We start from the raw sequence: 16,191 nt of genomic DNA, 5'->3' as shown, positions 1-16,191 counted from the left end.
TTTGCCACTGTATTTATGGCATTGTGCATTAATAATAAAATTTCTATTTTCAATTCACTCCACAATTAAAACTCTTCTTTACTTTTTTTCAAACCTACCTAAACCTAGCAAGTGAAAGACTGCACTGAAGCTGAATAAAACCCATCTCATTGAAGGTCACATTTAGAACTTTGAATCTCCAATTTTTGAATGTTTCTTTCACTCTGAAAATACCGTGACCAGATAGAAGAATCTTGACATTATCATTTGAATGATAATCATTATTCTACTTGGCAAATTACGTAAATTTCTGTGGAATGGCAACCAAGGTCAACAGCTTCTTTGCACAATTCAAGAATAAAAAGTAAACTCTAACATCTCAGCCTTTTAGAAGAAAAAGAAAATTCAAAAGACTTCCTGAAATATGTTTTTTGGTTTAGAAAACTTTACATTTATACAATGTAAAAACTCAGTAATTTTGAAATATCCAGTTCTTTCTTAAAGAAAATTCTTACACTTCTTTGAGAATGTTATATTATATTAAAACATTACTTTCTGTTTTTTCATAAACTGTAGGAAAACTTTCATAAGTCCAATTGGAAACTATTCTTCATTCCACTACCACTCAATTTTTAAAACTGTGGAATCCAAAGAACAATATAAACAAACAGACTCATAGGTACAGTGAACAGACTGATGGCTGCCAGAGGTGGGGGCAAGGCAGGGGACTGAGTGAAAAAAGTGAAGGGATTGAACAGTACAGACTGATAGTTACAAAACAGTCATGGGGTGGACAACATGGGAAATATAGTCAATAATATTGTAATAACTATGATGTTGCCGGTTGGGTACTGGAAATATCAGGGAACACTTTGAAAAGTATGTGATTGTCCTACCACTATTCTATATACCTGAAACTAATACAAAGTAATAGTGAATGTAAACTGTAATTAAAATTTATTTTTAATTTTTTAAAAAAGAAATGATGACTTATAAAACTGTCTACTTTTGTTTATATAAATCAACAGTTATCCCAAGTAAGTTCTTGCACTTATAAAGGTAACAAAATTGATCCCCCCACATCTATGGATTCAACTAACTGTGAATTAAATTATCTAAAAAACGTTCCATTGTTGCCGATGTTTGCTATGTAGTTTGGCCTACCACGGTTGTTTCTGTGCTCCACGTGTGCAGATATTTTATTCTTGTCATTATTCCCTAAACAATACAGTAGAACAACTATTTACATAGTATTTACATTACATTTCATATTATAAATAATCTAGAGATGATTTAAAGTATATGGGAGGATGTACATAGGTTATATGCAAATACATCATCATTTTGTATAAGGGATTTGAGCATCCATGGATTTTGGTATCTGAGTGGGGTCTTGGAACCAATTCCCCACAGATGCTGAAGGATGACTACATTGAATTTTACACATTTGTCTTTGTTTTTTATTGTTGTTCAATTACAGTTCTCCTCACTTTCCCTCATTACTCTTCCTTGCCCTACTCACCCCCCACCTTCTACTTTCAATCCACACCCCACCATTGTCTTTTTATTTATTTTAATTTTTTTATTGTTGTTCAAGTACAGTTGTCTCCATTTTCACCCCACCAAGGCCCCTTGCCCCACCCATCCCCATTTTCCATCCTCAAACCTACCCCCTTTGGCTTTGTCCATGCATCCTTTATACATGTTCCTTATGGACCTTCCCTTATTTTCCCCCATTACCCCTCTTCCCCTCCCCTCTGGTTACTGTTAGTTTGTTCTTTATTTCAATGTCTCTGGTTATATTTTGCTTGCTTGCTTGTTTTGTTGATTAGGTTCCACTTATAGGTGAGATCATATGGTATTTGTCTTTCACCGCCTGGCTTATTTTACTTAGCATAATGCTCTCTAGTTCCATCCATGCTGTTGTGAAGGGTAGGAGCTCCTTCTTTCCTTCTGCTGCATAGTATTCCATTGTGTAAATGTACCACAGTTCTTTTATCCAATCATTTACTGATGGGTATTTAGGTTGCTTCCAGCACTTGGCTATTGTAAATTGTGCTGCTATAAACATTGGGGTTCATGGGTTCTGATGTTAATATTTATATCTGTTTCATTTATATTACATTGTACCCTTCCCCTACAGTTTAGGAATCTATAGTTATTATGATTAGGAGAAGTTGGGGTTGTTTTTTAATGACCTCATGTTATAGCCTGCAATAAACACATTTATTTCTCAGGTTCCTTCTTGTCCTTCCCAAGCAACAATAACCTTGTTTGAAATTAAATGAACCTCTTTAATTAATGTTATTTGTGATAATCAGTTAACACTCTGAATATATGTTCATTTCACAAATGAACATATATCTCGCATTTTACAATAAAGACTCAAGATCAGCCTATGTTTTTCTATACTAAATTAAACTAGAATTAGAAAATTCACTAGAACCCTAGTTATTGGACATTAACCACAACAAAACAGAGAGTGTCCATGTAGTCAGGCTTTCCTTACTCACTCTTTCCACATTTCCACGTGTGTCTGTTTATAGTTTTGCCTCATGATTGACTACAGCAGTGCAACAAGAATGGCAGTTTGCATTAGGTCATAAAGCCCCAGAGAGGCCTGAAGGAAACAGAGTATGATCCACACCTATAGAGGCTCTCAATCTTACTTGGCAATCAAATATTGCCAAGTAATATTACTGCATTAATACCATAAAAAATTATCAGTAAAACCATTAATACATAGCAAAAATCTAAATCTAAGGTTTACTGCATGTGTGTGTAAATAATGTATGCATTTGGGGTGTGTGTGTGTTTATACTTGGTGTCCTATGTGTATGTGTTCCTGTGTGACAGCTGTGTGTGGTATCTTTGAATGTGTACATGGTGTCTGCATATGTGAGTGATGTCTGTATGTGTGCATGGTATTTGTGTGCATGGTATCTGTGTGACGTGTGTGGTGACTGTGTGAGTGTGCATTGCATGCACGGTGTCTGTTGGTGTCTGTATGCATGTGTGACTTGTGTGTACAGGAGAGACACTCAGGAGGACAAGAAACAGAAATGAGAGAGAAAAGGAAAGAAGATGGATGGTAGGAAACCGAAGATCATTTTCCTTCATTCAGAGCTGATCTGTCCCATGGTAACAGCAAGCTTTTAAGGCTATAGGTAAAGAAAAATAGACAATTCACAACCAGCACTTGTCACCTAAGCAAGTGTTCTGATAATAAAGCAAGTTCTGGGACCCCAATCCAGAGCAGCCTTCATGTCTCCACTACAGCGGCATGGTCACAGGTTCTAATGAGCAGTTTGATATTTTAAAATTTAATGTTATAGTGACATATGTATGAGAAGGTATACATAACAGAAGGGTTGGGTCTTTAAAACCATTAAGTTCTACTGAGTATAAACAAAAAGGAATTCTGTCAGTACCTGTTGTAGTTCTCTGACTGAAAAAAAACAAAATCAACGAAATACATTTCACAAGATGAGAAGCAGGGTTTTTACTGAACTACCTTTATCAACTTTTAAATTAATATTTTATGTGATAAGGAGTGTCCTCTCTCCATTACTCAAAAGATCAGCTGCCAGCTGAAAGTACAGCCTGAAGGTACAGGAATTTTCCCTGGTCATTATCTATCAAAGTTTTCTCTTACAGCAGTAGCTATAAACTGGCAGATGTGGAGCAAAATAAATTCAATTCATATTTTTTCCCTCTAACCTGCATATCCCTCTAGGAAAAATAGCCCATGTGTCAGTTAATCCAAGCTGAAAAATGTCTATTGTTTCAACAGCCTCCTTAACAAATCCAAGCAGAGTAAAATCATAATAATTCCACAACACTTAGCCCTGCACTGTCCCAGGGACCTGCCCTGAAGGGCCTTCAGAGGGGACCATGGGAATGAGTTTCCATCTCTGGGCTGAAGCACACCAAAGCAGGTCAGGCGTCTTTCAAAGTTTCCATCCTAAGGATCACGCTCCTGCACTCCGTTCACATCTTTTTTTTTTTTTTTTTTTTTTTCACAGTAATTTGTTGCTTAATTTATTAAAATGACTGCCAAATGCTGTACTACATTCCCAACTTGTAACTATGCAACTTATCCTGGGAGTGGGGTCCGGGCAGGAAGGCAGAGTCCCCGGTCTCTGCAGGCAGGTCGCCAAAGGCCTGGGGTGCCAGGCTGCAGGGTGGGTTTGCCACTCTTTTCAAAGCCATAGGCCTGAAACTTCTCTCCCCAAATCCCAGACTGCCTGACCAAAGATTACTTAGGTCCACCTGATATTTTCTTATGGAGACAAAATATAAAGAAACACAAAGGGAGAAAATAATTCAAAATTCATTTTGTTTCCTCAACCTTCAAAATATCACCAAAAATGAAGATGACTTGGGGAAATAATAAAAAAAATATGTTATTGGAAATAAATGTACTGATGGTTCCCTAGAACTTACTTGTCTTTCATAACAGAAACTTCTATCTGTGGAATAGTAACTCTCCCCTTCCTCCCCGCCTCAGCCCATCAACCACCATTCTAGTCTATGTTCTTATGAGTTTGACTAGTTCAGATACCTCAAATAAGTGGAATCGGGTGGTATTTTTCCTTCTGTGACTGGCTTATTTCACTTAGCATCATGTCCTCCAGGTTCATCCACATTATCACATATGGCAGGATTTCCTTCTTTTTAGTGCTGAATAATACTGCATTTATATACCATGTCTTCTTTATCCTTTCATCCTCTCATAGACATTTAAGTTTTTCCTACATCTTGGCTACTGTGAATATGCTGCAATACACATGGGATTGCGTATATTTCCTCAAGATACAGGTTGCAATGTTTTTGGATATTTACCCAGAAGTGAGATCGATGGATCATATGATATCCGTCATTTTTTTTCCTGAGGAACCTCCACACTGCTTTCCACAGTGACCACACCGATTTACATCCCCACTGACATTGTACAAGGGTTCAAATTTCTTCACATCCTTGCCAAGAGTTATCATCTTTTCTTTTCTTATAATAGCCTTCTTACCCATCGTGAGGTAATATCTAATCGTGGTTTTGAATTGCATTTTCTAGATGACTAGTGACATTGGGTATCTTTTTAGCTACCTGTTGGACATGTGTATGTCTTCTCTGAAGAAATGTCTATTTAAGCCATTTGCTCACTTTTAACTGGGTTATTTGTTGGTTTTTTCAATTGAATTTTAGGAGTTTCTTCTATTTTTGGCATATTAACTAACCCCTTACGATATGTATGATTTCCAAATATTTTATCCCATTCTGTAGGTTGCCTTTTCACTCTGTGGTTGTTTCCTTTGCTGTGCAGAAGGTTTTGTTTGTTTGTTTATTTGTTTCTTAGATGTCATCCCACTTGTCTGTTTTTGCTTTTGTTGCTTATACTTTTGCTGTCATAGGGTTCTTACCTTAGGCTGGGTTTCCTTAAGCCATATTGCTGCTTCAAAGGCCTTCTTTGTTACAACTCTTGTCGTATATCGTTCAGTTGTATATGTTTCTCATTTGTACTACCAGAGGCAATGACAGGCCCTCCCAGTAGCACCAATTACTATATTTTTAATGTAACAAGAATATAATAGCTTTTCATTCTTATTTCACTTTACATCGACGACTGCTAGAGACCATAAACATTTGCTCTCCAGTGGTGTTTTCTTATCCAGTCTCATCCTTGTAAACTGTTTTTCTTAGCCAATTTATTTTAACAGGTTTTTTGTTTTCTATTGACATTTATTTTTTACACTGTGAAGATACTTGTTCTTCATCATGTATACTTGCATATGCTCGTTGTTTTATCCAGTTTTTTATTTGCTTCTTATTTTAGGGTTTTAATTTTTCTTACATAAGTGGTTTTCTGTTTTTGATAAAATCCATTAAACTTTCTGTGTAATTTCTTTTTTCAATTTAAGCTAAGAAAGTACTTATATATACAGATATCAGTTATTTTTGTATGTATTCCTCTAATTTTTTATAGCTTGATAGTTTTAACTCTTCAGGACATCTAAATTACTTTGAAAAAGTAATCTAAACTAAATTTATAAATATTTTTAGCCAATTTCCTTAATTAGTTTTTAAAAACTCTTAAATTCTATATTTATTCATGATGCCAACTTATTCACCTATTAAATTTGGATGTAAGAGTCTGTTTCTGGCCCAGCCTTTTCCATCGGCTCTATTTTTGTATCAGAAACACACTTTTAGTTACTATTATTTAATGATATATCCTATGGTAATTATACTTAATATATAAGTATACATACTTAATATACTTAATATAAGTATATACTTAATAAGTATATATTATTAAGTGCACTTAATAATATACTTAATATACTTCTTTTTAAAGTTTCTCTGCATATCTTGTCAGTTTATTCTTTCATATAAACTTCAGAAAAATTATGTCCTGCTCAAAAAATAAATTTTAGTGTATTGAATAAACTGTATGAAATCTATATAATAAAATTAGGGAAAATTAATATCATAATGTTCATTCTTTCTACAGATGTCAATTCTTCCCAGATTTATGTAGAGATTGTATTAAATTTCAATCAAATACAACTAAGATTTTATATACTTTCTTCTACGCTTCTCATACATTTTTTGCTAAGGTTATTTTTCATTATAAAAAAATCATTAACATACTTTTACAACTACTTTTTGTCAGTATAAGGGAAAAAGCTTTCTTTTTATGTGTTTATTGATATCCAGCCTTTCTAAATGCTAATTAGTTATAATCATTATTTATTTTGTACTAGGGCTTAATAACTACATAAGCAGTTTGTATATAAGCAATGATAACAGTTGTACCACAGATTTCCCGTGGCATTATTTCTAATTCACTTTTTTAATCCTGGTTTTTGCCAGTGCATTGAGAGCAGGAACTTGTGGTTACATCAAATGTATAAGGGATTTCCTAACATTGCTAATTTAAAAAAAAAAAAGAATTTGATGAAAAACCTAACATTTATAACAACTAGTATGAGGTTCAAACTAGAACTATTTAATCAGGAGAAAGAATTTCAAAAATCTTCCCTTTGAGGGAGTAAGGAGGGCTCACAAAATAGTCAAATAAATGATTACTTGAGCACCACGTGCAAATAACTATTGTTGCAAAATAATTACCATACATAAAATAATCAAAACACCTAAAACGTTATCATTAGATTAACTAAAGGATACTTTTGCTCATACCCTATTTGAACATGTAAATATTTCCAGGAGAAGTAACACATATAATTAAAGTCTGTGTGTGATTTATAAGAGCTGTCTTCCTCCTCATGAGAAAAATTAAAATGTGAGAGGCATTAGATCCCTGAAGCAGAGGGAGTTTGAAAGAGCATGAATAACCCCAAAACTAGCCAGGCTTCAGTTAAGAGACAATTTTTTCCTTGGGCTGGCATTTTGTTCCTTGTTTTCCTAACCCATAACTTCCCCCTCCTCTCCCTTTCCATCATCATCATCCTTCCCACTAAACACCTAGCTATAGTTTCATTTCTTCTAGGAACAGAAGGTATAGCTTAAGGATGCCACCTAATATCCAGGCCTCAATTTTCTATAAATTAAATATTTGAACAAAATGATCACTTTAAAGCTTTATAATTTATAAGTGTTGAGGTTTAACTGGTGTTTTTAAGAGGTAATGGCGAAATGTTCTACCAACTGTATTGATTTTACTGAAAGACATAATGAAATCTTAATGTATACACTCTTTTTAGGACAAAGAAAACTAAAAGTGTTTCACTGTCTAATCCAAAGCAAAAATGAAATGTCCTGAAATATAACTTTTAACTATGATATATTGATTTTTATTTTTAGACCATCAGACTTGAGAACCTAAATAAAATATACATTGCTCTGTTTTTTCAGACTGGTTATATGTGGCAGATTGAACACATATTTGTGACTGAGTCACAGGCAGTATCTGACATTGACTGCACCATAGTGCCTCCCAAGAGGCCCCTGAACAACACACCCAGTGACCAGCTTCTGACAACATCAGAGCAGGATCCATTTTGCTTCACAAGAAGCATATCCAAAGGCAGATCCAGGCAGGCATCAGACCCTATTTAGGCAAGTTTTTGCTTTATGTGGTCAGCACCCACTCAGCAGCTGATACACTGTGGCCAGGTTCAGTCCTCACAGTCAGCTAGCCTGTGGGTTGAACACACTCATGAACAGACCAATAGAATCACGACACAATTACAAAAGGAAGGCTTACATAACCCACAGACAAGACATTCCTGGAGACACAGCTCCAATGACCAAGGAGACTGCCCCACTGGGTCCCACAAGACACCTACTACATAAGGCCACACTACCAAGACTGGGAGTCATAGCAGATCTATCTAATACATAGAAACAAACACAAAGAGTCAGCCAAAATAAGGAGACAAAGACACATGCCCCAAATGAAAGAACAGGAGAAATCTCCACAAAAAGAGCTAAATGAAATGGATGCAAGCAATTTTATCAGGTATAGAGTTCAAAAAAATGGTTATAAGGATGCTCAAGGAACTTAGAACTAAAATAGCATGAAAAAGGACATAGAAACCATAAAAAAATAAGAAATGAAGGATACACTACAAGGAATAAACACTAAGTTGGATGAAGCAGAAAATCAAATCAGTGATTTGGAAGACAAGGTAGAAAAATCACCTAATCAGAGCAGCAAAATAATAATAATTATATTTTTTTAATTAAAATAGTTTAAGGGACCTTTGGGACAGCATGAAGAGTAACAACATTAGCATCATGGAAGTACCAGAAAGAGAAGACAGAGAACAAGAAACCAAGAACATATCTAAAGAAATAATGATCAAAAACTTCCCTAACCTGGTGAAGAAAAGAGACACACACAAGTCCAAGAAGTACAGTAACAAACAAGGTTAAACCAAAGAGGCCCACACCAAGAAACGTCATAATTAAATGGTAATAGGTAGAGCCACAATGAACACTGGGAAAGCAGCAGCACAAGAGCTAAGATGGAGACCCACAAAAAGCTTATAAAGGACCTTGAAGAAATCCACAAACGTGGAATGAAAAACTTCTATACCCTCCAGGTTAATGAAGCTAATTTATTGACTTGGCACGGGCTTATTGTTTCTGACAACACTCCATATGATAAGAGGACCTTCAGAACTGAAATCAACTTTCCAACAGTATACCCACTCAAACCACCAGAGATCACATTTAAAAATGCAGAGGTCTGTCTGCCAGTAATTGGTGCTGAAAACTGAAAGCCTGCAGCCAAAGCCAACCAAGTAATCCTCATAGCACTGGTGAATGATCCCCAGCCCAAGCATGACCTTCGGGGTGACCTAACTCAAGAATACTCTAAAGACTATAAAAATTCTGTAAGAATGATGAAGAGTTTACAAAGAAATATGGGGAAAAGCAACCTGTGGACTAAAATCTGCTGCAGTTGATTCCAGCAGTATGAACAGTGCATTCAGAACCCCCCACACGGCAGAACCGTGGAAAACTGACATGTGTCACTGCCTGGCATTCACTCATAGCAGTTACTCACTTTCTAGTTTCCTTAATCAAAAGTTGTCTAGGTAACCTGTAAAGAAAGGATTAAAAATTTAAGGCTTCCAGTCAAGATAATTGCATAGACAGACATGGCTCACCTCTTTGTACAAACACATCAAAATTAAAACTAAAATACAGAACAACCATCAGTCAGAAGCATCAGAAATCAAGTTGAGTGGAAGTCTGACAGCTACAGAATTAAAGAAACCACATACATCAAGACGGGTAGGAGGGGCACAGATGCAGAATGTGCTGGTCTCTTACCCACATGTGGTGGATAAAAATTTGTGAGGGATATCTCAGGAGTGAGGAGTCCCAGCCCCACACCAAACCCCCAACCCAGGATTCTTGTGCCAGGAAGGTAAGTCCCCACAACCTCTGGCTGCAAAAACCAGCAGGGATTGAGTTGGTGGAGGAAACTTCTGGAGCCCCAGGCAGTTCTTTAAAAACCCACAAATGGACTCACCTACTCAGAGTCACTACCTCTGAGCTCCAGCACAAGCGTGGCAGCTTGGAGGGTACCAGTGGAATACTGGGAGAGGCTGAAGTGTCTTGCATTGGGACAAGCAAAAATCACTGTCCCTTTTCTGAGTCCTCCCCTCACAGAACTATGGAGCTGGCAGACCGGTGCCATATTTGAGACTCCATCAACCTAGCTAACACTGTTTGACCCACCTTAGATATCCCCAGAGACTCCACCGCATCCAATTTACGGACCCACCCAAGCTGCTTTTCCATATGAATAACTGGTCTACGCTTATGCTTCACAGCTTTCTAAATCCTATTTGACAAGCAACAGCTGGCTTCATTGAGCTCTAGGCTGGGCAGTAGCAGCAGCAAGATTAGTTTCACAGCTTGGCTTCACTTGGAAATCTCCAAGCCCAGCACCAGTAGCAGCATTCTCAGACTGCTTTATAGCTCAGGAAGGGTGACCCCAGGCAAAACACAGGTGGGGGCTGACCTCGGACTGCACCACCTGGGAAACCATAGGGCCAGTGCACCCAGTGGACAGCTACAGACCATTTTGGAGCACCACCACCCTGGTCCTGCACAGCTGATCCTCCATGGAGGGTGGAGGTTAGTGGTCAGTGGTCACAGCCAGTCCTTGCAGCCGACTGGCCTGGGTTAATCCCTCCCATTGATCTGCTGACAGCAACCAAGACTCAACTACAAGAGGTGGGTATACTCTCAGCCCACTCAAAGGACACACCCCAAATACCCAGCTTGGGTAATAGGGGAGGCTGTGCCACTGGACCCTATAGGACACCTACTATATTAGGCCACACTACCAAGACATGGAGTCAAAGCAGCTCTACCTAATACATAGAAACAAACACAGGGAGCTGCCAAAATGAGGAAACAAAGAAACATGCCCCAAATGAAAGAATAGATCAAAACTCCAGAAAAAGAGCTAAACAAAATGGAGGTAAGCAATCTATCAGATGCAGATTTCAAAACACTGTTTATAAGGATGCTCAAGGAACTTAGTGAGGACCTCAGGAGCATAAAAAAGATCCATTCAGAAATGAAGGATATACTAAACGAAATAAAGAGCAACTTATAGGGAAACAACAGTAGAGTAGATGATGCCAAAAATCAAATCAATGATATGGAACATGAGGAAGCATAAAACAACCAATCAGAACAACAAGAAGGAAAATGAATACAAAAACATGAGGGTAGTATAAGCAGCCTCTGGTGCAACTTCAGGTGGTCCAACATTTGCCTCATAGGGGTGCCAGAAGGAGATGAGAAAGAGCAAGAAACTGGAAAATCTATTTGAAAAAATAATGAAAGAAAACTTCCCAATTTGGTGAAGGAAATAGAATGCAAGTCTGGGATGCACAGAGAGTCCCTATCAACTTGGACCCAAAGAGGACCACACCAAGACACAACATAATTAAAATGCTAGGTGTTAAAGATAAAGAGAGAATCTTAAAAGGAGCAAGAGAAAAGGAGACAGTTACCTACAAAGGGGTTTCCACAAGACTGTCAGCTGATTTCTCAAAAGAAACTTTGCAGGCAAGAGGGACTAGCGAGAAGTATTCAAAGTGATGAAAAACTACCTACAACCAAGATTACTCTAGCAAAGCTATCATATAGAATGGAAGGGCAGATAAAGTGCTTCCCAGACAAGGTAAAGCAAAATAATTCATCATCACCAAGTCATTATTGCATGAAATGTTAAAGGGACTTATTTAAGTAAAAGAAGAAGGTCAAAACTATCAACATGAAAATGACAACAAACTCACAACTATCAACAACTGAATCTGAAAGTTAAAAACAAAAACAAACTAAGCAAACAGCTAGAACAGGAACAGAATCATAAGTATGGTGAACATTTGGAGGGTTATCAGCTGGGAGGGGGAGGGGGAAGAAAAGGGAAATGGTTCAAGGATCCAGAAGCATAATTTGGTAGGAACAAAATAGACAGGGGGATGTTGAGAATAGTATAGGAAAGGGAGAAGCCAAAGAAATTACACGCATGACCCATGGACATGAACTAAGGGGGGGATTATGGAGGGATGGAGGGCGCCAGGTGGAGGGGGGCAAAGGGAAAAAAATGGGACAACTGTAACAGCATAATCAATAAAATATACTTTAAAAATTTTAAGATGTTCTAATTCTGTTTCTTTGTTTTTAAAAACATGGCTTCAATCTACTCTAAAATAATGGTTTCTTTTCTTGTCCAAATTTATTCAAAGTTTTCAATTTCATTTAGACCTTAAGGTTTAAAGTAAAAGGTTGTGGTTCCCTTTCTTCCCCTGCTCTTGCAATTCCCACTCTCTTGAATTCAGTTTCTTTTTCACTCATTCACTTCCCCAGGCCCAGCCCCCTCCACAGAAGAGAAGAGACAGCTCTGTCCAATCTCATGGCTTCTTTTATCCCATGTTACACTGCCTGGTGTGGGAGTTCATTCAACTCTCCTGTTTCAAATTTATAACATTCTTTTTTAAATTTTTTGAAAACAAACAAATACTGCCAGTACCACCATCATCATCATTACCGCCACTATCACCCCCCTCCAAAAAAAGAGAAAGCTGTGAAAAGAGAGACTCAGCTCTTACGTAAAAATCTGGCCAATGTTACCACAATAACATTGATTAAATGGCAAACCTGATATTTGTGTGTGTGTGTGTGACTGAACTCCACCCTGGCCCAGCCTGCTTGGGGAAACCCTGCAATATCAGGTCTGTGGCCATGCAAGGGAGGGCCTGCCAGCCATAGGACACTGTGCATTTGGGTAAGGAATTTCTCATCAGACAGGCTCCTGAGGTCAAAGATTGGCTCTCCACCCTGCAGCCATTTTAGAAGATGCGCTGGTCATCACAGACAGTGCTAAAGCCATAATGTCCATTTGAAATTCCATGCTCACCTGTCAGCAACCTCCATCCTACTGTGCCACAGAGCTCACTCCCCAGCGCCTCAGTGCAGCAACCCCGCCTCAGCCCTCCCTCTGCATGGTTTGAAATTTTGTGAGACTGGAATTGGCAGGACTCAGCTATTGCCAGCACCACATGATGATATTAGTAGATGCAGAAAAAGCACTTGATAAAACCCAGCACCATTTATGACAAAAATTCTCAGGAAAGTGGGAACAGAGGGAACATACCTCAACAATAAAAACCATACATGACAAAACCACAGCCAATATCACACCAAGTAGGCAAAATTAAAGGCATTTTCCTTAAGATCAGGAACAAGATGGTGATGTCCTCTTTCACCACTCTTATTCAACAAAGTACTGGAAGTCCAAGCCACAGCAATCGGACAACAAAAAATAAAGGCATCCAAGTTGGAAAGGAAGAAGTAAAACGGTCATTATTTGCTGATAACATGATACTGTATACAGAGAACCCTAAAGATTTCCCCCAAAACTAATAGAACTAATAAATGAATTAAGTAAAGTAGTATACAAAATAAACATTCAGAAGTCAATTGCATTTTTATATACCAATAATGATCTATGAGAAAGGGAAACTAAGAAAACAATCCCACTTATAATTGCATCAAAAATAAATACCTAGGAATAAATTTAGGTGTTAAAAGATCTGTTCATGGAAAATTATAAGACATTGAAGGAAGAAATTGAAAAAGAAGCAAATAAGTGGTGGCATATACCATGCTCGTAGATAGGAAGAATTAACATCATTATATTGTCCCTACTACCCAAAACAATCTATAGATTCAATGCAACTCCTATCAAAATACCAATGACATTTTTCACAGAACTATAACAGAATAGAGAGCCCAGATTTAAACCCATGCCTACATGCTCAGTTAATATATGACAAAGGAGGCAAGAACATACAATGAAACAAAGACAGTCTATTCAATAAATAGTATTAGGAAAATTAGACAGATAACATGCAAAAAAATAAAACTAGGCCACCTTCTTAAGCCATATTCAAGAATAAACTCAAAATGGATATTTTAAAAATGTGTAGCAGCTGAGTCCCAGGGTCAATTATGCCCCCTATAGGTGGACATCTGTGAGGTGCAATCACGTGGTTGCCATAGTCCTAAAGGAAGTATCGGGGAAGGACAAGTGGACACAGCAAATCTTCATTTTGTAAAGACTACCAAGGCTGCAACATGGAAAATGAATTGAAGGGGGAGACCCTAGCAGCAAGTAGGCCAAAGATAAAAAACAGATTACAGATTCAGTATATGCAAAGACATAAGTACATTAAATAACTAAATGAGTATTTTAAATACCACATAGTAATTTTTAGTACTCCTGTTTAAAATTCTTTCACAATTAGGACTTTCATGTTACCTTAAAACACAGTATCTGAGCTCGCTTCAGCAACACATATACTAAAATTGGAACGATACAGAGAAGATGAGCATGGCCCCTGCACAAGGATGACACGCAAATTCGTGAAGCGTTCCATATGTTTTTTTCAGCTGGGGTGGGGTGGAGGGATGGGGAGAAAAGGCATACAACTGTAATTGAATAACAATAAAAATTTTTTAAAAAAACCAAAAAACACAATATCTTTGAAAGGCATTTAACTCCTAAACCCATTAAGAAATTCCCCAATTAGTTTTATAATAATATTTATTTCTCAATGGGTTCAATGATCATACATGTTCAATTATCAGAAAAGGGCAATAATAGCAATCAAAAGAAACATCTAATTTACCTCAGAAAGGCCAAACTGGCTGCCAGTCTATTCCAGTCAGTTCTCTCTCTCTCTCTCTCTCTCTCTCTCTCTCTCTCTCTCTCTCTCTCTCTCTCTCACTTAGATTGGGAATGATTCTGTTTTATAAAGCTGTGTTTGCTTATTTGTTTCCATTTCGGGGCTTAAGGAAGAGCTTGCTGGTAAAGTCCTTGGACATGCATGAGGCATAAGGCCATGGGACTGAGCTTGTTTGACAATCTATTGATTCAGTTCTTCAGCTGTGACATACCATATCTATAATACCACTGCTTTTTGTTCTGTAACACAAAACAGAAGGATAATATGCATTTCTTTTTGTTTATTTTCTGAGATCACTGATGGAAAAAAAGGAAGATATTTCATTATTTTGGTACTTCTTCCTGACAGCTATAAAAAAAGACTTCAGTGTACTGCCCTGTAAACTACCTATAAAATCATATTTCCATTTACCTTAAATTCCAATTTCACAGACTTGTTTTACAGTTATCTGCTCTATTCTAAAGTACTCTAAATATCCAAGATGTTCTCTGAGTTTTTTTTATAAGAGAAATAAATACAATTGACACACAATAAATTTACTTTCCTGACAAATTGCTACTTTGTTCACTATATTTTCCATTACTTCTTCTCTATTTTTTCAGTTCTACATATGATTTTATTGAGATAAACATTTAATTACCATATCATTAAGAATAAAGTAGATTCTGCTATTTGTCATTAACAAGATAGACCTGCTACTTTATTTGATACAGTTCATTGCACCCATTCTCACACCAGATTCAGCTTTTCAGACTTAAATTCTGTAATTAATCTACAGTCTCTAGTAGTCTCTCAAAGGTATGTTTCACTGATTTTTATTAACATCCCTTCCCTAAAAAAATCCACCCACTCTTTCTTCACTGAAGATTACTAATGTTAGGATCCTTTGTGCTCTCAATATTTCAGTACGTAGACTCTATTCCCTCCTCATTAACTTGCTGACCCAAGTGTCCTATGCTTCACCTATTCAATTTAAAACGAAGAAGTACTCAACCCCTAGTCATGCATGAAAACATCAGAACATCATTTCTTAGTGACCTTCAACTTTATTCCAGCATTACCTTTCAACAATAGGAACAAAGTAATTGGAAAACAAATATGTCTTATTACTGAATAGCAGATCTCTTCCATGTTCTCACAGGGCAAAGAAAAATCTGTAAAGCAAAGAACCACTTGCAAGTGACTAAAACCAGAACATGCATTATTTCTCTTGAGAAGAATCACATTAGTAATGAAAAGTGTTGTTCACATCTGCTACAAAGGCATTTAAAATGTTCTCTCAGTTGGTACCCTGGTTCCCAAATTATGATCCCCAAACTGAAGCAGTTCTGACTAGTATCTGTTCACTCAAATGTCGAGCAGTGTAAACAACCCCAGTGGAATAAACTACAAGAAATTTTCAAAATTTCCAAACTATCTGCCATCATAAGCACTTACATTTTTGCTCATGCATAATGTGGGTAAT

The 16,191-nt window shown here is 37.1% G+C and overlaps 1 non-coding gene and 1 pseudogene across 1 annotated transcript; both read left to right on the top strand.

Annotated features, from left to right (window-relative positions):
• The first annotated feature begins 8,969 nt into the window (after window positions 1–8,969).
• On the top strand, window positions 8,970–9,397 carry LOC112322979 (ubiquitin-conjugating enzyme E2 L3 pseudogene; annotated as a pseudogene).
• A 4,919-nt stretch (window positions 9,398–14,316) lies between these two features.
• On the top strand, window positions 14,317–14,423 carry LOC112323075 (U6 spliceosomal RNA). Its single transcript, XR_002976703.2, has one exon. It is a non-coding gene; the product is annotated as a U6 spliceosomal RNA (small nuclear RNA).
• The last annotated feature ends 1,768 nt before the right edge of the window (window positions 14,424–16,191 follow it).

Source organism: Desmodus rotundus, chromosome 10 (genome assembly GCF_022682495.2).
Source record: "Desmodus rotundus isolate HL8 chromosome 10, HLdesRot8A.1, whole genome shotgun sequence".
NCBI lineage: Eukaryota > Metazoa > Chordata > Mammalia > Chiroptera > Phyllostomidae > Desmodus > Desmodus rotundus.
This window is presented reverse-complemented; position numbering and strand designations above follow the sequence as displayed.